The sequence below is a fragment of the Metopolophium dirhodum genome, chromosome 6, assembly GCF_019925205.1.
Source record: "Metopolophium dirhodum isolate CAU chromosome 6, ASM1992520v1, whole genome shotgun sequence".
NCBI classification, from domain to species: domain Eukaryota; kingdom Metazoa; phylum Arthropoda; class Insecta; order Hemiptera; family Aphididae; genus Metopolophium; species Metopolophium dirhodum.
In genome coordinates, this window is record NC_083565.1 from 23,833,334 (window position 1) to 23,860,010 (window position 26,677).

Genomic DNA, 26,677 nt, shown 5'->3' on the forward strand with positions numbered 1-26,677 from the left:
ATCTGAGGGCTGTGATGGATTCAGCTCACCCGTCCGCACCAGATTTTCCGAACGGGCTTTTTCGCAATAATTTTGTTTTCTCTGTGCCCTACAGGAACGTAAAATAAAATCAGTTTATTCGATAATTCGAAATTCACACGTATATAACGTACGATTGGCGCTTCTGCTATATGTATAACTGGCTGTTATGTTAATCATCATACCCCATAAATACTTAAGTATGACTAGTTATGACTTATGAGATATTGCAGTCTTGGAAAAGTGTACAAATTTAGGGACTTTTCCGTTCGACTTTCGACCTATGTATACATGTATTAACTAGATAGTGACTTCAAAATGTACATCCAATTTTGTGTTGTTAGCTCAAATATATATAAAGTGAATTGACCTATTATTTTATAGGTTTTAATATTTTATTCTTATATACCTATCGATTTACATTAATAAGCAATGAGCTACACGCCTACTAAAATAAATGCGAAAAAAAGTTCAAAATATTAGATTCTGACGATGAAGATGTTGTAACAAATCAAGGAAATCAAATTATTGATGCACCCGATTTGGCTAACGTAGAAAGTATATAACTAAGATCGTTAAGGCTCCCTTAAAATAGCCAAAATTAATAAATTAATTACTTTGAGTATAATCTTCTAGAATCTTGACCATCCAAAACAAAAAAAAAGTACACATTGTACACTTGCATTTGCCCTGTAATTATTAACATATTGTTTTATTTTTGTATTTATATGTTTATTTATAACACTTTAGTTTCATTTGAAAAACCTCTGGTATTAGAAGATGATCAGGTCGTTAATGCTCTTATTGCAGAAGTCTTAGAAGGTGTGTAATTTTATATAAATATTATTGTTTTTTATAACTTATAAATTCATAACATTTAGAAATTTGACTAAAATTAATTTTCTTGATCTATTATTAAAATAAAAATCTAGATGATCGAGAACATGATTGGAGAATTTATTGGAGATTGGAGAAAACTCAATTGTTGAACTTGTTAACACTCCAACTCCGGATAATAGTATAGTATTGTGTAGTTAGAACAAATATAATATGAATAATTTATACCCATTCTCATTCATACGTAATGGAATGAAATCAAGTTAAATTAACTCTTTATATCATCTAAATTGTATTTAACAATAACTATTTAGTATTTTCAACATCTTATGACTTAAAATAACTTAAGAAAATGAACTTGCCCAGTCTTGCTATTTTTTTTTTGTAAACTATAATACAATTTATTGAAACACATTTAGCTGACAAAATATTATACCTATAACTAGGGACCAGATTTAAAGCACTTAAACCCATACAAATATGCTCTAAAAAATAGCCAAAAATGCCATATATTTTTTTATACAAATTTTAATTTATAAATGAGATATAATTGTTATTTATTAATTTATTATTTTGTTAAAAAAATTGAACATTTGAAATATTGACTGCTATGATGTTGACACGCATATGTTTTAGCCGTTTTTGGGTAAATATTAGTCATTCTAAACATACCAAAATATATATTAAAATGTATGTAAAATTAAAATTCTCAGTAAGCTTATTGTACTAACTAAATTTTGAGCATTGCACTGAAAAAAAAAATTGACAGTGTATGAAAAAAACCCGATAAACCTTCTTAAATATCAAGAAAATAAATAAATAAATTTGTAATGTAAGTACCCGTGTTAACTGATGTCTGATAACATTCTTACGTACCTACAAGCGTATACTGTACACATAATAATAATATATCTATGCACACACTATAATAGGTACAATATCGTGTATGTTGTATGTAATATGTATATAAATATTTTGTAATGATAATTAATATGTGTAGGTACACACATCACGGTTTATGATGAATCTTTACTTTCATAACTTTATATCAAATATAAAAGTCTCAAGTGAGGGGGGGTGTCACTACACCTGCAACCCCCCCTTCCTGGCTACGCGCCTGTAATGGGCATTATACCTATATTATAGACATACGCAAACGTCAAATATACCTAGTTGGATCTTACTGTTTATATATTTCTTATTTTGTCAATATTGTTATACATGCTGACATGCTGTGTTTAATATGACGCTGATACTCCAATTTGTTTCCAAGAAGTAGTGATTATTATTATTTATTATAGTTATTATTTTATTACCTACCTACTTGAAAAATGAAAGTGGAAACATTTGACAGGTTATCAGTTGTTCGTCATAATTCTATTTGTATATAATTTTTCTATTGTCGCCAATAATTTAAGATAAATACCAAGACACCGAGTAATTAATTTAATTAACAGGTAGGTACTTAACATATTTTTAACAAACTGTACATTTATATTTTTAACTGTATAAAAAAAACTACCTAACCAACTTCTGACTTCTACTCTAACTTAAGTTACTACTTTCACTAACTAACTTCTGACCAAGTTAGAAATTGGAAAAATTTCAGAAACTAACTTATATTTTAAATTAGTTAGTTTTTGTATTGAAGTAACTTATTAACTGTAACTGGTTGAGAAAAATGACTAACTGTTAAAACCCGGCGTCACCTAGGTTATCATATTATAATAATATGCTCATGTCGTACACTTTATACGTATATTTATACATTTTTGAAGTGGTATCCAAATGCAAATATTAACGGTTTAAAAATCTGGCACGTAGTTACCCATCTAGAAGAACCTATCAATTTTATTTTGGTGAAAAAATCATGATGTTTCTTCATTTTACGGTTATTGCGAGACCTGAGGAAAATGGGATGACGGAAGCATGATTTGCGGTCAAATTTTGTTACCCAGGCGCGGACTGGCTGGGATGCTACAGCATCCCTTGCCCTAAAATATATTTGCCTAGTATTATTTATTAATTTATTATATATTTAAAGACTCTAGACACGTATGAACATCAACTTGTTACCAACTTACGAAGTTACGATTACTAGTAATCTATATAATATTGTACAACTTTGATTAAAAGTTGGTTGTAACTTGGTACTTATTTACGTTTTTAACGTATATTCAATATTTTTTTTAAAACGAAATAAAATATATTAATATTTTATAAATAATCTACATGTATTAAATTCGCCCCAACAATTTTTGTTATATGCCCTTTAAATTGTGTAGCATCCCGTGCCCTATTTTACCAGTCCGCCCCTGTTGTTACCTACCAGAACTTAGCCTCTTAAGGACAGAATTTTAAATATCATAATTTATATGTCAATTTTAATAGTTTAAATATTTTACATAGCTGCTCATAACTAACAATTTACATACACATTAAAATACAGTAAAACACACGACGACAACACGTATAATTACAAAAAAAAAAAATAAATATTTGTTTTGCATAAAATACGGTCGTATAAATTATTTTTCGACTAAAATATTTTTCGGATAAAATACGGTTCGGACGAAATATTCTTCGACTAACAAACGTTTTGGATAAAATATTTTCGTCCAATATATTTTCGGCGTTCTTATTTTCATGTATAATATTTCCTGATGAAATATTTTTCATTTATTTTATTTTCGCATTGAATATAGTTTTCGGATAAAATACTTTTCTCTTGAAATATTTATCGGATATAATATTTTTCGTAAATATATTATTTTCGGAGAAAATAATTTCGACAGAAATATTTTTGGATATTTTATAGGTCACCCTTTGCATTTTGGCACAGCTGCTATTGTAATATTATAGTGATGAAAAAATGTTGACGTCTTTTCAGACACACCGTGTACAATATGAATATATTTTTCCTCAAATCTTTTTCATACATGTACATAGGTCTAAGGTCGAACGGAAAACTCCCTAAATCGCCTCCCTTAGACCTAAGTACATGTATGAAAAAGATTTGAGGAAAAATATATTCATATTGTACCGGGTGACATGGCGAAAAGCGTCAATCGTACGTTATAGACGTTATAGACGTGTGAATTTCGAAATGTCGAATAAACTGATTTTATTTTACGTTCCTGCAGAAATAATTTTCGGATATTTTATAGGTCACTGATTTTCAGAAACGATTTTTTTCGCAATAATTTTGTTTTCTCTGAGGAAAAGATTGCAACCAATTTAGGGAGTTTTCCGTTTGACCTTAGACCTATGTACATGTATGAAAAAGATTTGAGAAAAAATATATTCATATTGTATACGGTGTGTTTGAAAAGAAAAAGATTTTCATCACTATACTATTACAACAGCAGCTGTGCCAAAATGCAAAGGCATACGTGACTTAGGTATCGTATTGTGTAAAGGGTTTTGACATTTCATAAAATGTATGGTCGTGAAATATCTCATATATTGATGTGAAAAATAAAAATAAATCTTAGACTATAGAAGTGGGTAAGTAGGTAACCGCTCTGCTGCAGCGACAGTTTAGGTGTACGCACATAGAGTAAATCAATGCGTGATGGATGTGTTAAATTTGAATTCAATGATAAATCATTATTGACAAACGATTCTGATCGGAGACGGTCTAGATATTACTTGGTATATTTTATGATATACATACCTACCTATTTATATTGCTATGACATATAGGTTTATTTTACAATGATTAGTATACTTAATTATTATAAGTACCTACTTGTGGTACTTATTTATAAGTACCTACTTATGGAGGGTTGAATTAAAAAATGTTGCCGAAAACGTTACATTTATATTATAATATATTGTTGATTATTATATGAAAACATAATAAAATCGATGGCAGTGATTGTGGAAAGAAATATTATCAAAGGTGGGCATTCATTAGATAGTTAAAAAGTTATTTTTTTAACTCGACTATAGTTAGTTTTTATTTTCTTATCAACTTTTGAACTTGACTAGTTTAATCGACAGTTGAAATAACTTAGCATTTTTCAGTTGATTTTAAAATAATCAAGTTAAAATCATTTTGAAATTTATCGTTTTTATGCGGTTTTATAATTACATAAATATATGAAAATAAATATAATACAATACTATAATAATAATACAAACTTTTCGGTTATTTTTCTTGATAAAATAATTTTGAACATTGATATTTTTTAGTTTATTAGATGGGTATAATATTATATAACCTTAAATAATTGCTATTCAATATAAAAATTGATATTCGTTAAATTTATGAATTGGAAACTGTTGATTTCTATCTTATCGATCTTGTGTTCCCTTAACTTAACTTGAGTTAATTTTTTTTATCAACTTGCCCACAACTGAAAATTATATTATGTTTACGTTCAACAAACGAAAACAAACAAGTGATTCCTAGCGTGAACCGCAATGCGTGATAAAAATGATTCGTACAGGTACCTAACCTATAGTATGATATTATGGTATAATAATATATATATATATATATATTAAATATATAAAATTCTCGTGTCACAATGTTAGTTACCATACTCTTCTGAAACGGCTTGACCGATTTTTATGGAATTTTATATGCATATTCAGTGGGTCTGAGAATCAGCTACTATGTATTTTTCATACCCCTAAGTGATAAGGGTTGTCCAGAAAAAAATAAAAATAAAAATAATAATAGTGTATTATATAATATTGGTTGCTATTAGTTAATCTGGCATGTTTGTTGATTTGTATTATTATTTTATGTCAATATATATAAAAGTGAATGTTTGCGTTTAGATTAGACCTCTGGGACGAAGATAGGCTAATTTAAAAAGGATTAAATTTGGTTTTTTTTTATTCATCGGATTTTAGTACGGTTATAGGTTAGGTTAGGATTTTGTATTAATTGATTATATTAATCCACTGTAGGCGGAATTAAGTAATAACGACAAACTTGGATAACTTGTATGACTTGTATAACTTTGATACTTTAGAGTTAAATCACACATATGTACAAACAGCACGAGGTCCGCGATCTACCGCAGGACCGGCAGATCGCCTACCTGATAATATACTGCTGCGAATCAAAATTTTTATTCCGGGCAACAGAAAAGTTAAGATAAATCTAGAACATCATACACCGAATATTAAATAACGCATTGAACAAAGTCTGAGTCATATACAATTTGTACATTTAACGGGTAACGAAGTGCACGGGATTAGCTAGTATATATATAGAATTGATATATAATAATTATATTTGTGTTGGGCGTGTTTACTGTTGAAATGATTAGGTACCATATAATATGTGTAATACATAATATTATTATATCGTAACTTTGAGTACCCACGTGAAACTACTACGCGATGTAGGACATATTATTATAATATCGTTGTATCATTTTGTATAAGTTTCCTCGCCACCTTTGCAAGTTAAACGACATAATATCACAAAATATCATACATGTTGTTTAAAAGCATGAGGTATTATACGTGGTGCGTTTTTTTTATTGTGGTGTCCCCGGTAGGCCTAATCCACGTGGTAAGCGAGAAAGCGCGAACGACTTGCAGTAATAATTAATTTTATAGATTGGTATCAATTTAAAATAAAATATAAAAAAATAAATATCCGATTATACGTTGAAAATTATAAATTTTTCAAATTATACCTAGGTTTTAATTTGATTTTAATTTATGATTTTTTGATTTTGTCGCATCACGCGGCATTCGCCCTTTCTAGCTTACATGTGTTGAATTTAAGTGGGTTTCTGCCTAAACAGCGAGAGCTGTATAGGCGTTGAAGGATTTGTTGTATTAATTTGTTACGTGGTATTGTATACAAGTCCAGGAAGTCAAAACGAGTTAAAACGTTGCGCGTGGGTGATGGATGATAAATTATGAGGTACAAAAGTGGGTCAAATTGGTGAGGGTTATGGGTTTTGCGTTCAAAATTGTTTGCGGGTTTCGCGTCCGAATCCGGGTACAATTTTTAGCGGGCCAAGGGTATGGGGTACAAATGTGGGTCAAATTGATGAGGTTATGGGTTTTGCGTTCAAAACCGGGTAAAATTGTTTGCAGGTTTCGCGTCCGAATCCGGGTACAATTTTTAGCGGGCCAAGGGTATGGGGTACAAATGCGGATCAAATTGATGAAGGTTATGGGTTTTGCGTTCAAAACCGGGTGAAATTGTTTGCAGGTTTCGCGTCCGAATCCGGGTACAATTTCTAGCGGGCCAAGGGTATGGGGTACAAATATGGGTCAAATTTATGAGGGTTATGGGTTTTGCGTTCAAAACCGGGTGAAATTGTTTGCAGGTTTCGCGTCCGAATCCGGGTACAATTTTTAGCAGGCCAAGGGTATGGGGTACAAATGCGGGTCAAATTTATGAGGGTTATGGGTTTTGCGTTCAAAACCGGGTAAAATTGTTTGCGGGTTTCGCGTCCGAATCCGGGTACAATTTCTAGCGGGCTATAAGGGAATAGGGCAAGAAAGCGGGTCGATGTGAGTTATAGGTTTTGCGTTCAAAACCGGGTGAAATTGTTTGCAGGTTTCGCGTCCGAATCCGGGTACAATTTTTAGCGGGCCAAGGGTATGGGGTACAAATGTGGGTCAAATTGATGAGGGTTATGGGTTTTGCGTTCAAAACCGGGTAAAATTGTTTGCAGGTTTCGCGTCCGAATCCGGGTACAATTTCTAGCGGGCTATAAGGGGATAGGGCAAGAAAACGGGTCGATGTGAGTTATAGGTTTTGCGTTCAAAACCGGGTGAAATTGTTTGCAGGTTTCGCGTCCGAACCGGGTACAATGTGGGTACGGGTATAAGGTAAAAAAAAGCGGGACAAATTGATGTGGTTTATGGGTTTTACGTTAAAAACCGGGTAAAATTGTTCGCGGGAAGCGGATTACAGGCATGGGATTTTTGAAAATGGGTAAAGTTTTTGGGTTTTATCCCCTGGATTTATAACGACCATGTGACGAAGGTGGAAATAATTAATTAAGTAAACGTCTTGATATAACAATAACAATCATTTTAAATTATTTAAAGGACCCTCCCCTGGATACTTATTTAAATTCAACACTGTCCTAATACTATATATAGGTATGCTATAACTATAACTATATTATTATTATTATTACTATTATTAAATCTCTAATTGTATTATAATATTATACTATATTTTATTTATTATCGTTTACCTATTTATTCATATGTTTTTCATAAGTTTAACATTTGACATCCACGTGCACACCAGATTCCTATTTCACCGACCACTTAATCCAACTGCAGAATCCTCTATATTCATCAACCTCCATCCTAACCACCTGTACAAAATGTCGCAGTCGCACCAAAACCAGTGAGTTCTAGTGTATACAGTAGGTGTGTGGGTGTATGTAGGTTTATGTGTGGATGTGTGTATTGTTACTTATTGATAGGTATGCTGCTGAATAATAATATAGGTATAATTCAAATAATGAAAAAAATAAATTAATCACGACATATTATGGATTATAACGAAAGAATAATAATGACAATATACAGGACTAAAACTGCCGAAAGATGCACAATACAATATTACAGTACTCATTTTTGGCCCAACAATTGATAAAATGTAAAAATATCGTTTTCTGGCTCTATTATAAAGGAATAATAATTAATCAGCAACGACATAGTAATATCATATTGTAAATAGTTAGATTATACGGCTGAAATCCGAGCTATTACTATAATTAGGTATTAAGTTTAATCGAAGGACGCTTATGATGATATACATAATAATCAAAACAAATAAACAGTAGGTGCTCACAAAACGTATTCGTGTTTTACGGTGTTATAATATAATAAAACAAAAAAACTCTCACACAATATATTAGGTATAATATTATTACAATAGATACGTTTTAATATTATTTTTTTAGAAGTACGAAGGCGATTGGGAGGTACGACACACCTTATAAAAATTTACAATAATATTATTACGTGTTTGTTTGCGTGTGTGTGCTGGATGTCGGTCGGCGATAGTCTACTCTGTGGAAAAAATATGTGAACAATTATGTTCAATCAAAATAATATTATAAATGTGTATGTTCTTATAATTATCTACACATGTGATTTGTAATGTAAAATGATTATTAAAATATTGGTTATAATAATATGAGATATTTTGTAAAAACAAAAAAAATAGTTCAAAAGAAAATTGGTAGAGGGTATAGTCGGCGATTCCTAAATATCTTCCATCGGGGGTCCGTGATCACCAAAAGTTTAAGAACCACTGGTCTACATAGTGATGTGTTTGGTAAGGAGACGAAGACTGCACCCTGTCACCACGACGAGTGATGAGGAAATTACAGTAAATAAAACAATATTAACATAATTTTACGCGATACGATAATAATACGGGGACGAAGTGGACAATTTTTATTCCAATCTACAACCGCGAATCACTGAAGTCCTCTGTTCGCTGATTTATCATTCGTAGTCACTATCACAATTCACAACTGACGACCTTCTGAGCGTTAGTTTATCAAAAAAGTGTAAAGTTATTATATGGTACCTACTTATACATTATTATACTAATATACAATATATACTTAAAATACTTACTACTTTAACAAATCTATTGTATTATACATATAACTAATAATATAATATTTACAAAATACATAAAATTGTCTTACTCACTAGATTTAGGTATACATTGTTAAAAGTTTACCTTGGCTGATCCGTCCAAGACTCATGTCAAAATAATTGCTTACTGTCAAGACGACTCAAAAATGCAATATGTTTCCATATCGTTAAGAACCATATATTGCGGGAGTACATGCAACTATTTCGAATCCGTGTTTTGATGAATAAAAGCCATTGTTCGCTTACAACAATTGCATTCACTGGTTGATCTGTGCACCTATGAATCTAAAACGAAGTTTTATATTTAAAATAAAATGAACAATTAATTCTTCGCAGATTAATGGAAAGTAAAGAAAGTTAAAAATAATTTTGGAAAACTTTAAGAAATTACAAATTAAAACAGTAATTGGAAAAATTAAAATATATTATTCATGAAAGTAAAAACTGATGTACATATACTAATTTAAATATTTTTTGAACAAAATTATAAGAATAATATAAACATTAATAATAAGAAATAAACAAATATAATAGGTCTGTTTCTTTTAACGATTAAAAAAAAAATAATAATAACGGACATTAATTGGCCAGCATAGTATATTTTTTTTACAATACAAAATAATATGAATAAAATATAAACCTTTTTTATATTATTATGTTTGTAGCCAACACTCGATATTAATAGTAATTAATACCCTACATTGGTACCTACAATACCCTAATATAGTTTATTGTTATTATTATTTTGCAATGATAATTATTATAATGCTGCATTTTTATTTAGTATTATTGTGTATTGACTTATAAGAAAAATAAACTTTACAAAATTTAGGAACTCCATATAAAAACTTTTTATTTACTGATAGCAATACAAATATTAATAGAATGATCAACACATAATGGTTATATAATTAATACCAATTTATATAGGTATCTTGTAATATAATATCTGACAAATCTCAATAAATGATTTTGAGTGGCGCAACTAGCACAAAATATTAAGAGGGACTAAAGCCTAACCTAACTAAAGCCCCACCTCAATATTATACCAAAGGTAACCCGTGGGGGACTTTGACAATCTTCAAATTTAGACACCATTAAAATAGATTAACTTTTATTTATATTTATATGCATTATAAAATTTGTTATGAACATATTATTAGAGATTAATTTTTCTTTTATTGATGACTGTAAATTGTTCTAAAATGATCTCAGGATCAATTTCTTCATCTTTTTTCAATACCCAGTATCGATAAATTACCGAAACGGTCTTGATCCATTGTAGATCTCAAGTAGATATTTATTTGCCTCCCCCCTGGCAGAAAATGCACGCTCGGATGTCGCAGAAGAAATTGGCAATATATTGGCAACTTGAACCATCTTGTAGAAATTTGGGAAAATTTGTCTGGATAAATTTTCTTGAATGAGTTCAAAATTAGACGTTTTATAGTATTATACAGAATGAATTTTTGAAGATAGCCATTTCATTTTTCAAATCATATTTATTGATTTCGAATAAATGCCGAAAAACACATGAATAATACTCGTATTATATTAGTTTGTATCAGTTACCAAATAAAAATATACAAAGAAATAATTACAACTGTTAAACAAATTTTACTTCTATTTAATCAATTAGATACTGACTACTACTACTAGTATACCGTATTACTATACTTTACTCGTACCGCGCCCATTCATAGACAAAAAGCAGTGGCGGCTACTGGTTGCTGTCGGTAGGGGTGCAATACACAAGCAAAATTATTAGTCATTTATTAGTCATTACCCATGATATATAACTTTCATAATTTTTTTTCATGCACTTTCAACTATTTTATATAACATGGTAGGTATCGGTTTTTCATTATTGTCAGGTCTTTCTGCGGTCACACCCTGCAGTATAATATTGTGCGGTTATTATTATTATTATATACGACAGAAAAACCGTCGATTTTTATGTTTCCTGTTTCGCTCCACGGACGCCGTCGATTGTTCATTTTTTCAATTTATCCAACTTAATTATTTTCGCCCCCGGTCTGCAGTACTCGCGATAATATTATCCTCTCGGCAGGGCGACCGCAGTACCTATATACAGGTAGGTAGGTATATTATAATGATAATATTATTATTATTATATATTATTATGATGATAATACTGCGGAGAGATGTTTAACGATCGGGCGAATAAGCAAATAATATGTGTTTACGCGGCGAAATTTACGACGACGCGCTCAAGTTATTTTATAATATTTATAATAATAATAATAATGAGCGCCGTACCTACGCTGCTGTTTATCCGGAGAATCGCGAGCCGGACGACGACGATAAACGTGTTACATAAATATAATAATAATAATAATAAAAATAAAAATATAACATCGGTCGGCGAGACGGACTGCCATTATATTAGGGCGCGTTCTCGGAGACGACGGATTCAGACGTGCAGACGTAGGTAGGTTGCTGCAGTGGCTACGGATTTCTATAAAATTGTGTGGGGGGGAGGAGAGGGGGAGTGATAAAAAAACCTTATTAAATTCGTATTGTTTGCACTAGAGATGATTTTTATACTCGTATGACCAGTTGAGATACCGCGCTAGCTGGCTAATAATAATATTAAATTCTGCAGCTGCATCCCACTGAAATAAATAACGTTTTTTAACAACTTTTTATTGATATTCATTCATAATATATTATTATATTACTGCCCACTTAAAACAATATACATTATTGTTGTACCCGAGTCCGAACTAAAACTTTCATTCTTCTAGGAGATTTTTTTTGTATAAAAGCGCGGTCAATAAAATTCTTTTTCTACGCATGGCCCCTTGGCCTCTCCCCCCCCCCCCTACACAACTGTACGTAGGTACCTAATACCAGCTGTATAGTAGTTACTAGTTCCCACGCCTAATAACGAAAGATTGTTATATTAATATTATTATTATTATTATCAGTGTGTCAGAGTGATTTTTATGATTATTATTGTGTCGCGCGCGTGGGCGGAACCCTTAAGACACTACAGCGCGTAGAATTAGTAATAATTTATTTTATTTATCTGTTAGAACAATGATAATATTATATGCTTGCGTCTTATTATAGTTGTGTGATATAATTACGAGTGTTCCCGAATGGTACTCTAAAATGTATGAGTGGTGAAGGGAGGGTAGTGAATCAATGGTGATAAACATTAAACATAGATGAGTTTTTGGAGGAATGAAATGTCGAGAGTGAGTCGATGATCTACTAAATTGACAGTATTCGAACTATTCTCGTTGATATCATAACACAGCATGGAAACGGAAACGAACGGCAACGGGAATCGATTCGGCTGACCGCGAAAAAAATACCTTTTCGGAACCGATTCGTCCTGCAGCAGTGCCCTGCGGGGATAATAAGAGCGGTGCCCGGTAACCAATTCGGTACCGCACTGTATACCAGTAACCGATTAGGTACCCTCACTATGCATACCAGCCCATCATAGCCTTTCATATAGTTTCGTCAGTATTATACGATAATTATTACTATAAAACCGATGTGTGATTTGTTTTTAACGCCTTGCCGAAACGCATCGCGTAGACGCGTGTTTAAACGCCGCCGCCGCCGTCGTCGGACACTTGTCGAGCTCATAATTCACGTCATCTCGGGATGACGTCCGCCGCCGCCGCCTAGATTGTGCATAATAATAATAACATATACCTCTATATAATATCCCATACGACTGCAACTCCCACACCATCACACGATTTTCACCGCACATTATAATAATACGTATGTGTGTGTGTGTGAGTAATTTACTTACGACGTACATGTACGCAGGTAGCCTCTCGAGGCGCGCAAATTGACGAATAAAATATATAATTGGAATATAATATTATAGCTGGCGCGCGATCGCTTGTAAGGGCGGAGGCATGCCGGTCGGGCGGGAGGGTTTTGAAGTTTCGAGTGTGCCGTGTGTGAAGGTGAAAGGGGAGGGGGGGGGGGGGTACCGTCATTACTGTTATATTATTATTTTTCACTCGTCGTCCGACACTAATTAAACTACGTGATTAATACAGTTTTTTTTTTCAAATCCATCTCCCTCCCCCGTGCACTGCGCAGGTAGGTCGATGTGGTTCAGGCATAGGTCGGATGTGGTATACTGCAGGTATAGGTTGTTGCGCGTATATCATAATATATTATTTTGTGCGCGAGCGGTGCCGTATATATTAAAACAATAATTAAAATACGTACTCGCACACTATACGATATAATATTGTATATATTATTATTATTATTATAATATCACGTGTTCATACGTGAGCGCATATACAGATGTATTATTATGTATATATTCACGCACGGATGTAACGCAATTTATCCGATTTGTTCTTGTGCAATTATATATAATATCATTATTATTATTATTATAATAGGATCGAATTGTATTACTGTTGTTGTTGTTATTATTATTTGTCCGAGTACCCACGAACGAAATCCGCAAACTACGCGTTATCGACACTGCATGTGATTGTGTGCGGAATTTAAATTTTAAACGGTTATAGGTTTAGGTAAATATGCACTGACTTTCCTATAGTCAGTTTTGGGACGCATGCCACTATAATAGTGGCATAGATACGTACCTCTACTCAGATCACCTTATGTACGCATATTGATAAAACACTGTAGTTAATTCAATATATATAGGTATATTATTATATTATTTTCTGCGCCGAAATTTTTTGTAAATTATATTCTTCTCGATCTGATAATCGTGAAATTAAAAATATGTAAGCACTAAGCAGGCTGTTATTATTTTTTATATAAAAAAAATAAAAATTGTTTCCATAAAAACGTACTGTTATATCAATATGGCCAATTAAATGAATCAGTAATATAAAATAAAAATTGATTAATGACCTAATAGTATTTTTCCCCTTGGCCAAAGTAGGGTTAGGAGCTATTAGGTTAGGATGGTTAGGCGATGATGGTGATGATGATGATGTCGAGGAAAGGGTAGTTGACTATATAGTAGAGACTATTTTTAAGATTTAGATAAACAAAATATGTCTATTGTAAAATCTAAAATTAAATAATTACCATGCACCTGATTATAAATACAGCCTGGCGCTTGGTGCGGCGCGTTGGCTGATATCAGTCACATGCTATGTGATTGAGAGTAAGTAACGTCCACTGCTACTAGTTCCCGGATGGGTGACCACTCGGGTTCGTAGTAGCAAAAACATTGCCACACTGCATACACGTGTCACGCGTGTTGTTACTTGTTTACCTACCATAACAACCGTCAACCGTACCAACCCAACCAACCATAGTCCATAATCCCTACAATAGCCAATAGCCAAAGTTACCGGGCTCAAGTTCAAAAAAAAAAATAATACAGCCTGTTACAACTTGTAAGTTTAGAGCGGAGATATAGATAAATCTCTAATCACATAATTAATCGGGACATCGAATTCAAAACACTTTCCCGTGTTTTTTCGCAGATGGAACAACTCTATGAGTTTGAGGTTTTTAACGTACCTATCGTATTTTAAAAATATTTATGTATTCATGTTTTTTATATATTATTATTCAGACATTCGCCGTTTTTTAGACAATCCGGAAATAGTGTATAGGTATATTACAGCTTCCTGTCTTTTTGTGCAATAGTCGATTTTTATAATAGTTTGACTTTAATTTTTTGATTACCAACAACTGTAAATATAAGCACTTGTCACTCAGTATACAATGTGGTCGCTGTGCAAAATATAAAGTTGAACAACTCCTAAATACTAAACCGTCAGATTATTTTAACATTTATAACGCTCGTCCGAATCGTGATCATATAATATATGAGTAATACAGTATTACCATTGATTAAATATACTAAATATGTATATTTAATCAATGGTATTACCTACCTATATATATACCTAACTCTATACGATTCGCACGGAAAAAAGGACGGCGAGATTGCAGTAACGAAATGCGTACAAATATCGGATGTTACGATAATAATAATAATAATATCATGATGACATAATATTATTATAATATCGTACCATTATCGTAGCTAATAATAATAATAATACTGGTCTTCGTCGTCGTGGTCTCGAGTCGGCGGCGCGCGCGGGCAGCGCATAAGGTTCAAAGTGCGGGCACGGAATTAATTAAAACCGAGAGAGACGGATCGTATTATATATTATTATATTATAGACGGAGAAAAATAAAATGAATAAAACACGAAATAATAATAATAATAATAATATTGTTTCAGCCTCGCGGCTCGTCAGCGATGTGTGTACGGCGTACACCTATGCACATGAATGGGCCGTGGGAATGATCCGACGAGGGTGCGGTGCCGTCTGTGAGCACTGTCCGCGAGTCGTCGCTATGTGGCTTGTAATATTATGTGCGTGTAATAATATTATCGTATTATACCGGGTGATCGATTTAAGAGTATTATCGATTCGAAAACGGTTGACGTTTTTGAAAATATTTTTTTTCGCACGATTTCAAGTCGTCAAAACACTCGAGATTTTTTCCAAAAAAAAAGTTGTAGTTTTACTATTTTATATCGTTTTTTTAGGTTACATACTATTTTTTTTTTTTGAACGGCAACGCGCGTTTTTAATTATTCTTGCCTATTACGGAGCAGCGAATGTGTTATCGGAGTACTCTGTGGCACATAAATATCGAATTTGGACGAGCAGTTTTCGACTTACCCACCTGTATATGTATCTAAAGTATACCCAAAGATGAGCGGAGTGGAGTGCGGTACAGGAGTAACACGCAAAATGGAGGTATACTATACTCCGCTCGTCCATAAGCTCCAAATAGAGTAGGTACCTAGTACGGCTATACTGTTATAACTGATAAACTACTCTTGTCAAAATACTCCGAATTTCTGTTTCGAAAACAAAAAATGTAAAGGTATATATTATTATGTTGTCGTTCAAAATTTTTTCCAAAATTGATTCTCGAAAACGTCATTGCGACGAGTGTCTTACGTTAAATGGATCACCCCGTAGATATATTATATTACACATATTATATTATTATATTATAATACACTTGTAGGATATTATTACGTGTGTGTGTGTGTGTATATTATAATAACATGTTTTAAGTCGTGTACGCCGAAATCTATAAACGGTCGAGATACGGATCATCGCCTGCTATCGCGCATTGTTTCGTAAAAAAATTATATTATAACAATCGTAATAACCGTAGTCGACCTCATCCGGCGTATACAATATATTATACATACGTAATATATATACCTACATAATAATATTATAATAAAGTTTATATTTTACATCTGTATCATGTATGTATAGTATAGTACCTATGGTATGTTATAGTAATGTTTAATAATATTGTTATTATATTATTATTATTATTATAATACACGTCATATGGTGACCTCTGCCGTTTAGGGGTCGCGCGCGCAAAGCATAATATTAATACGTCTGTTGTACGGAGTTCGTGAAGGACATTGCGTATATCGCCTTATTGTATGCAGTCTTACGCCAACGTATAAATGTATAGTCAGTGGCGTATTTTCAATTTTTTTCTGGGGGTGGTCCAATAATTCCAACATAATATAGATAGGTATAAAGAAATAGTTTTTAATAGATTATAAGAATAAAAAATAGTTGTTATACTATATTATATTTTAAAAATTTTAAAGTACAAAATCTAAGCGTCTTTTTTTTTACAAAGTTCATCTAAAATGTCTTTTGGTAAGAGAGAATATTTTCTATAAATGGACATCATAGCCTATCCATAGCCAAAACTAATTTATTATATATTTAATTGGTACTTACATATTACGTAATAGATCTAATATATTTTGTTGAAGAAAATTAATGAAGTTCGCACTTGTAGCCGACGCGCGACACCGTCGTTCGACGTTCAGTAACGAAATACAAACACGAAGTAAATGATTCTACGACAATTGCCTTGTTTACAAAGCAAAAATTCAAATAGATTTATAATAGCGACCTATTATACTGTCCTATAGAAATAGTTTATTGGAGAATGATGTGAGTCGTCAATTCCTTGCGATAAGAATGTTGTTTTGACTGTTTCGAGAATTATTGATGTTTATCTAATACGGGTATATTATAAAGTGGGTAAATACAAGGAAAAGTTTAGTTACGCGTGGCGGCGGGTTTTTGATCGTTCGACCGTTGGCTAATTTTAAACTATATTTCATAGAAATATTTTGTTCACGGGAAAATACCATGTCCGCGCGTGCTTACATAATCCGGGGTCTGCAAATATGTAAGAATTTTTTTTTTTTTTGGAGAGATTCTGCCCCCCCCCCCTCGTAAATACGCCACTGTGTATAATATATCATAATAATATTGTTTACCCTAACCCGCTCGCTGCCGATGGAGACGATATCATAATAATATATTATAATATTGTGTTATTTTTCTAGACGAAATGAATACTATAATATTATAATAAAGGCGTTTACGATTACAACTCGGTAATACGAACTTGTGCAATATCGATGAAAACTGTGGGATTATCCTGTCGATTTTCATCGGTGCAATTTGATATTGTGCTACGCAATCATATTATAATGTTATCCATAGCCGTGCGCACTGGTGGTGCCGGGGGTGCCTGGGGGTGCCTTCACGAAAAACGACAAGGGCCCTAATTATTAATTAAGTGTAAATTAAATTAATGAAATTATTGACGAATTCAAAAATGTCGTTCCTTTTAAACGTCGATTATCATTATAAGATTGTATATCTATATATTGTTATGTAATATTTATTAGAATGAACAATAAAATAAAATAAATATTTTTAGTGCATTTGATATCTTTAAAACATTTGTCCGTATCTAATAATTGTTTTCAAAATTATTGTGGGCACGTCTGCGCACGCCTATTATGCTATCATGATACACATTGTAATAATAATCAGTGGCGGTTCGTGGGTGCTGGTGGTTGGTGTGCGACTTTAAATATAATAGCGGTAGCTATAAGTATAACAAATTATTTAAATATACGAAAATATACATCTTACCACGACAAAATAGATCTATTTTTTTATGCATCTGACTTTTTATACAGTCGCGGTAGAAAATGGAAATTAAAATAATAATAATAGCGATTATAGCAACCGTCAACGCTGTTAATTTAAAAATAAATTACCCAATATTATAGTAAAATATAAATATTTTACCGTACGGACGACGCTGCCGCCTGCCGGTCGTCCAAACCCGTATACAACATCGCAGCAACAATAAACGTACCCGCACGCACACGATCGCGGGCGTCGTTTAAAAGTTATTATCATAGACATATTAATAAATAGTAATAATTTATTAATATGTCTATGGTTACTATACACGAATTCTGAATATTTAGTTATTTATATAGATTATATATGGATTATTACACACTAGGAAATCATCTTTCTTATAATATTTGTACAATTTATTTTTATACTTAGGATTACGATTACCCACCAATATTGGGGGTACACCCACCCCTTAAAATAGGTGTAGCGGCTGCCACACCTAATACATGGGTTCGGCGCCACTGGTACTATATTATTATACAATTATTAGGAATTCATTCTTTTAAATTATTTATATATTGGTCCAAAAATTTACAAAATATTATCACAAAATATTAAACATAGGAACTCTTTTAAGATTCTAAAAAAAAAATTACACTGGCTATTACAAGAAAAAACCGAGTCCGCGCTCCAGTATATTATGTTATCTATCTCAGTGATTTTAGGTATGAATAAAAAATGTATTACAATAAATTACTTTTAAAACCTTAGTTTACTTACATAGTCAAATGTCTGATAATATGAAATTGCTTCAGATGATTCAGATATACTCAGGCTCTTATCAAGTTCTGCAGTTTTTATTAATTGTGCATTTTGAATTGAACAATTATTGGTATCCCAAAACAAAATTAAAATAAAAAATATAAAAATAAACTATTTTATTATTATTATTATTATTATTATTATACATAGTTAACATAATAGAGAATGTGATACATCATTGATGTATTGAAGTTTTATGTAGTTAAAATTATCTTACTTGCAAATCTAGTACAGGAATAGTTTTATTTTGAAAATTAATTTTTGCTTTAGCAACTCGTCGGTTAAACTGACGATGAGATATATTTCCAATATGTTTTTCTTTTTTTAAGTACAATTTCTTATTGTTCTCTGAAAAAATGTTATTTTATTTTCAATAGTATATAAATTAACTACCTATTTAAAAAACTATGAATATATATTTAAGAAAGATCAAAGTATTTGTGTTTAAGTTTTTGGCTGTGTATCTTACATCGTGGTTACAACAGCGTACAGCCCCCCCCCCCCCCACCTAGCAAGTAGCGCGGCTACAACAATTTATGTACCCTGCGGCCGACGTTTATAATATCGTTGAGCGGTAGATTTTAGTCGCCTCTGGCGGCGGTCTGCGCATGCGCTATTCACACTATCTTACGAGATTACAATAATATTATGTGTGTTCGTAGACACAAACTTAGGCGACGGCGGCTACCGCCTCTGTCGATATCAGCACTTCAGCAGAATATTTTAATATTAAAATAAATGGAAACGGCGACTATATTAACTTCGAAATTACGTACAGCGACGCGCAGCCTATTTTCGCGTTCGTAGGTACAACTGTACAAGTTCTGAAGTCTGTACAAAACAATAATATTCAATATTGTTGTTTATTAAACTTAAATTCTAAAGCATTTAATGTCTGAAATATATATAGATAAAAATTTAAAATTAAAGTATACAATTAAAATTTTAAAACTCAAAATAGTACAAAATACCAATATAAAGAAACAAATATTTTTTATTTTCCTGAAAATTACAAGTGAGGCAGTTACTTGCCTCAACCCCAAAACCGCCACTGTGGTAGGTACGCGAGCCGCAAAGCGATTGGCATCAAATATTATTATATGACTCAATTTGTCTTTACGATTATAATTATTAGACCAGTGAAAGACGTTATTGCACCTGCTGAATTCTAATTGAACTACGTCATGATGATGGCATAATATCATACAACACGTATTAATATTTGATATATTATATTATTTAGGTTTATTAACATATAACCCGCGATCCGCAGCAGAGTACGCGCGAAAGTCTCCCACCCTCTATTATAATATATTATAATCGCGCGCGTGACCGCAGTCTCGAATGAAATCTAATTTGTTGTGATCATATTACTATGATATTATATTAGAATTTATAAGCTCATACCTACCTACCCGTTTGTGTTTCGTCATGATTTTTTCGACCGTTTTCGAAACACGCGCCGCAAAACTCTCTTCGCTGCTGCACGGTAATCAGTATAATTAGTGGTGTAACCGATGGTGTCCGGATTCATGACACGCGCGTGTACCTACACATAATATATTATTATTATTATACACGTAAGTTATCCTACATGTTATCCGTCGGATGATCCGGATATTCCGACGACGTACGGGTTAATCATTTTATGTGACCCGACGAAAATATGTTTTGAATTTTGATTTTCGTAATTACCCATAATGCGCGTATAGTCCGTATATATGGCGATTATGCAGCTGTTATAATACGATTTGAACGTATTACCTACCATATTATAATAGCGTGCTGTCTTTCATACTTTTCGAAATATTAATCAGTAAGCCATTTTTAATTTTGTGCTCATTCGCTGCGGTTAATTGTGACTCGGAAATCTGGGTTTTATAAACAAGACGATTAATTGGCACACGCGGATTTCACATTTTCTGAATAAAGGCGCACGGTTATATCATAATATAATATATTGACATTATACATAGTGATGTTAATGAAAGTAAAATGTATCTATATTATTATTCAAAAGACTGCAGCCTGCAGTTACTGCAGTATAATTAGTTAATGACTACGATTATTGTAGAGACAGGTAAATATAAATAATAATAATAATAATAATAATAATAATAATAATTGTAATACCTACGCGTCGGCGTTAGTTCGTTCGTATCGTGTCATAGTCAGCTTGAATTCCTCATCAAGCCCAAAAGTTGATATTTACTTTGACGATTACCACGTCAGTTAGGTCGTATAGAACCGCCGGTTTCGCATCTATATATTATTATAGTTTCCGCCATTGGATATTTGGATGACACTAATACATTGGTCTTGTAGGTACATGTATAGGCTATCTATGAGTGGACTGTGGTGGTTTTCTAGTGTCCAAAAAAAATTATTTATTTTAAGACATTTCATTTAAATTTGTAATTTATAAACTGAAAATGTTCCTAAAGAGTTCAAAATAAATCAAAATATTTTGATAATTTTATTGTGTGTGGAAAATGCAAATATAAACGACCAGTGAAAATTTCATGTATATACGTTCATTTTTTTTAGAGTTTTAGAGTCAAAAACCAAAATCGATCTTTCGTAAAAATTCCCGTTTTTCCTTAATTTTTATGTTGTTTTTCTCGGCGCTTTTGAAAACTATTGGGAATTTTAAATGTTGACCTCCCCAATGCACCAACACTATTCACTCTCTCATCGAACAAGATACTGAAGTAGAAAATCGATGCATTATTTTGACTACTCATCTAAATGAGTATTTATAAATAGTCTAATTTCAATTTTTGAAAGAGTCAAGTTTTAAAATCAAAAAATCAAGAATGTGGGAAAGTTGATTTCAAGTAGACTTGACGACAAATTCAAATTGGTTTTTAGTATTCTTATTGCTTCATTATAGATAAATTATTGGTATACTAGGCAAAGAACTCGTCTAAAATCCTATGTCGCGCGTGTTAGACAAAAACATAAGAAAAATAAACTAGTTGGGGAAGTTGAACACTGAAATCCTCCACTTGTATGCAAATAATGTTGTCATTAATCTACTTCTTAAATAATCAAATAATGTTGAATAAAACATTTTTATATTGATATCCATAAAATATTAATAAAATTGTTTTTTGTCACGCCTGCGTTGAAAGTGTAGTTTTCGATAGCGTTGGAAAGCGTTCTTAATCCGTCCAGCGGGCGGTAAAGTGGGAATCCCCAAAAGTACCGGGCGGTAAAATGGAAATCCCCAAGAGTACTGAGCTCAATTAATATCACGCGTGTTCTCTGAACAAACAGACGCTAAAATCTATACCACGGTCCTTACAAAACATAAACTTTTGGTTACATCTTAAATGTATAATATAAAATCCTTGCATGCCGCATAAACATTTAAACATATTTAATTTGCACTGTTCCTATAGATAAGTGCATCGAACGATGCGTTAGTAAGTTTTTTCACGCAATTTGTATAATAATCTTATCTGTTACAATAATAAAAAATACAAAGTGAAAATTGTAATTTTGAAATAAAATAAAATGTCTTCCATGAAATTGTTTTTGTAGAATTATAGTCTATAATTGTTGCATAGATACCTGCATAACCTTTTCCATGAACGCAGGGGCGTGACAAAAAATAGTATGTGTGGCTCGCGCGGGAAGGCCATTTCAGTCTTGGGTGAAATCGCGACTGAAATGGCTCACTTCCCGCCCTTGCCACACAATATACTATTCTTTCATGAAATTGTTTTCGTATAATAATTTGATTGTTGCATAGATCCCCGCATAATGCATTGCCTTTGCCTTGGTTACATTTTTTTTATTCTTATTTTATTTTAATATAATAATTATTATTTATACTGAAATCTATACCACGGTCCTTACAAAACATAAACTTTTGGTTACATCTTGTATTCATATTATAACCTCCTTGCATGACGCGTAAACATTTTTCTTTCGTGAAATTGTTTTCGTATAATAATTTGATTGTTGCATAGATCCCCGCATAATGCATTGCCTTTGCCTTGGTTACATTTTTTTTATTCTTATTTTATTTTAATATAATAATTATTATTTATACTGAAATCTATACCACGGTCCTTACAAAACATAAACTTTTGGTTACATCTTATGTATTCATATTATAACCTCCTTGCATAGTTGCATGACGCGAAAACATTTTTCTTTCATGAAATTGTTTTCGTATAATAATTTGGTTGTTGCATGGATCCCCGCATAATTTTGGTTACATCCTATTATAATATATTATAACCTCCATGCATGACGCTTAAAATAAATAAAACCAAATCGTTTCTTTCATGAAATATTGTTTTCGTAGAATAGTCTGGTTGTTGCATAGGTCCGAGCCTGAATTACCTTTGCCGTGATAGTGCGGTCAATGAACGCAGAGGCGTGACAAAAAATAGTATGTGTGGCTCGTGCGGGAAGGCAATTTTAGTCTTGGGTGAGACGTGGGCAGCGGCCCGCGACTGAAATAGCTCACTTCCCGCCATTGCCACACGATACACTATTCTAGTGTCGCCATTGCGAATCATTATTCCATAGCAATTATTGTTATAAAGAGAAAAATGTGTGTCCTAAGTGTGAACGAGAAAAAATTAGAAAGATGAAAAATCTTCAAACAATGAAGATGAAGGTGGATACAATTAAATGTTGATTAAGTAAGAATTAAAATTGTAGTAAAATCTTTTTATTTGTAACCTTTCATTATATTTTATTATTCTAATTGTTTTTATAATTGAAATTCATTATATTTTTTTTAACCTATATAACTTAATCTTATATCATCATTTTTTAATGATATATTATGTATATTAATTCAGTGGCGCCGAACCCATGTATTAGGTGTGGCGGCCGCCACACCTATTTTAAGGGGTGGGTGTACCCCCGAAATTGGTGGGTAATTGTAATCCTAAGTATAAAACTATATTGTACAAATATAAGAAAGATGACTTCCTAGTGTGTCGGAGCGTGCAGTGTTTACTGTGTAATGACATTAGAAATAGCCAATAACTAATTAATAATTTAATTAATAGTTCTACCATTAATAAATAAATTCTAGTACTAATAATCAATAGTATTGTGTAAAAAGTCAAAAATCTCTGATAATACAGTACATTTACAATTTTTATTTTACAAGTGATAAAACAATTAGTACCTATTAACTGAAATAGCGGAAGTGATGGCCCCCCGGCACACATGAGAATGAATTTTATTTTACAACGATTTGTGCTTTAGTGCTTTTATATTTCATTTTTATTTTGAAATCACCTATTATGACAGTAAAAATGGTTCAAATTTCTACTTCAGCATCTTTTCTGATAGGAAAGTGAATCTAGTTGGTTCTTTGTTGGGTCAAAACTCAAAAGTAAAAAAGTTCTCGGTAATTTCCAAAAGCGTCGTAAAAAACAAAAAAAAAAAAATTAACAAATATAAAAGTAATTTTTACACAAAACCAGTTATCGACAAAATCGATTATGTCTTTCTGCCGTAACTCAAAAATGAATAACCGTGAAAACTTTATATTTTAACAACATTTTTATATAATATATGAGCATTTTCCTTACAAGATATTTCCTACAAGACATTCAAAATATATTGACTCTTTTTGAGCTTTAAACATTTTAATTTTTTAATATCGTCCATAATTTTCTCTCTCAGTCAAGTTAAACACAAATCCACAATATATTATTTTTTATGTGGGTCTGAGAAAACTTTACCAGAATGTCATATTAATTTGTGTTGAGACTTAACTAGATAAATTTATATATAAATTGTATGCATACAGCTGTCAAAAAATCGTTGGGGATAAAAAAAAATTTTGCCCCCTCTAGAATAAGTTATTGGGGCAGCACTGAAAACTATACCACGGTCCTTACAAAACATAAACTTTAGGTTATCTACATCGGGGGCTACATCTTATATTCATATTATAACCTCCCTGTATGACGAGCAAACAATTTTCTTTCATTTAAATTGTTTTTGTAGAATATAGTCTAGTGTCTAGTTGTTACATAGAATATCCCTGCATAGTGCATTACCTTTGCCGAATTGTCGTGATCGATGAACGCAGAGGCGTGACAAACAATAGTATGTGTGGCTCGTGTGGGAAGGCAATTCAGTCTTTAGTGAAATGCGGCCCACGAGTGCGGCTACACACGTCGCCCGTGACTGAAATTGCTCACTTCCAGCCCTTGCCACACAATATACTATTGTATATATCTACAAGTAATACCTGCAGAAGTACCTTCAATGACGTTATATACCTATTATTATTATTATTTTTTTTTATTATTATTTAACCCGCGGCAACTTAGGCCATTGCGTGGTTTTCACTGTGGGGGAGGGTACTGTAAGTTCTAAACACGTGCATTAATTTTTGAATTTTTGATTTGGACACCCGTTGGTATCTGCCATTCCCGGGTGGGGATTTTGACGGTGGTGGCACTTTTCTCCGGACACCGTGACTTGCCCGAAGAAAAATGCCACTCGCAGCCGGCATCGAACCGGTGTACGTCGCAACTCGCAACCGACGCCTGAATCCGCTCGGCCACTCCGTCCCCCATTATTATTATTATTATATTATTATGACGTATAAACAGTAAACACTATGTCGCATATAACATTGAGATTATACTGTGTTGGCTATAAAAAAAAAAAGGTTAGGTTAGGTTAGCTTATAGTATTGTTTATTGTTGACGTTGATTGTGCCTATACACTGTTTAATCGAATAGAATTAGTTTATAATAATTACACGTAAATGTATCTCCAAATAATGAATCTAATGTTTCTATATAACGAAATAATTATTTGATAAAAACCAGTTTTTGTAAATGTTGTCACTATCAAATTGTATTAATTATTATTACTCTGTGAGATTGTATTTCTGAGGTATCGAAAGCTTGGAAAAGTTTACAAATGAAATTATTGAAACCGATATCGAAATACCAGATGTACAACGAGAATGGGAGTTAGTTCACTGCGATGGCGTTACTTTACAAGATTATTTGAAAATTGATGAAGATATTGCCGTATATGAAACACCTACTGAAGAAAGTATTGTAGAAGAGGTTGAAAAAAAGAAAATCCTGATAAATTTGAAGAAGAATACGACGAAGAGGAACATGCAGTAGAACCATTCAAACTCACAGAAGAAGAAATATTAAACGCTTTATCAGTGGTAAGAAATGGTTTTAGACAAGAAGCAAATGTTCCCGATTTTTTTTTTAAAACTTGACGATATAGAAACTTTTTACGAGAAAAGGACAATTTTCAAAAATAATAAGCAAACAAAACTTACAGATTATTTCTTTTAAAATACATTTAAGGTTAAAAATTAAATTAAACTATAATATGATGTTTGA

The 26,677-nt window shown here is 32.3% G+C and overlaps 1 long non-coding RNA gene across 3 annotated transcripts; it reads right to left on the reverse strand.

The window, feature by feature from the left end:
* Positions 1-8,106: 8,106 nt before the first annotated feature.
* On the reverse strand, positions 8,107-17,394 carry LOC132947484 (uncharacterized). 3 transcript variants are annotated; one of them, XR_009664929.1, is made up of 4 exons: positions 17,277-17,394; positions 9,560-9,759; positions 8,827-8,874; positions 8,107-8,287 (listed from the first exon to the last, which is right to left on the reverse strand). It is a non-coding gene; the product is annotated as an uncharacterized LOC132947484 (long non-coding RNA). The 3 variants fall into 3 exon arrangements; XR_009664930.1 differs by having other exon boundaries at positions 8,107-8,290; XR_009664928.1 differs by lacking the exon at positions 8,107-8,287 and having other exon boundaries at positions 8,302-8,874.
* Between the last annotated feature and the right edge of the window lie 9,283 nt (positions 17,395-26,677).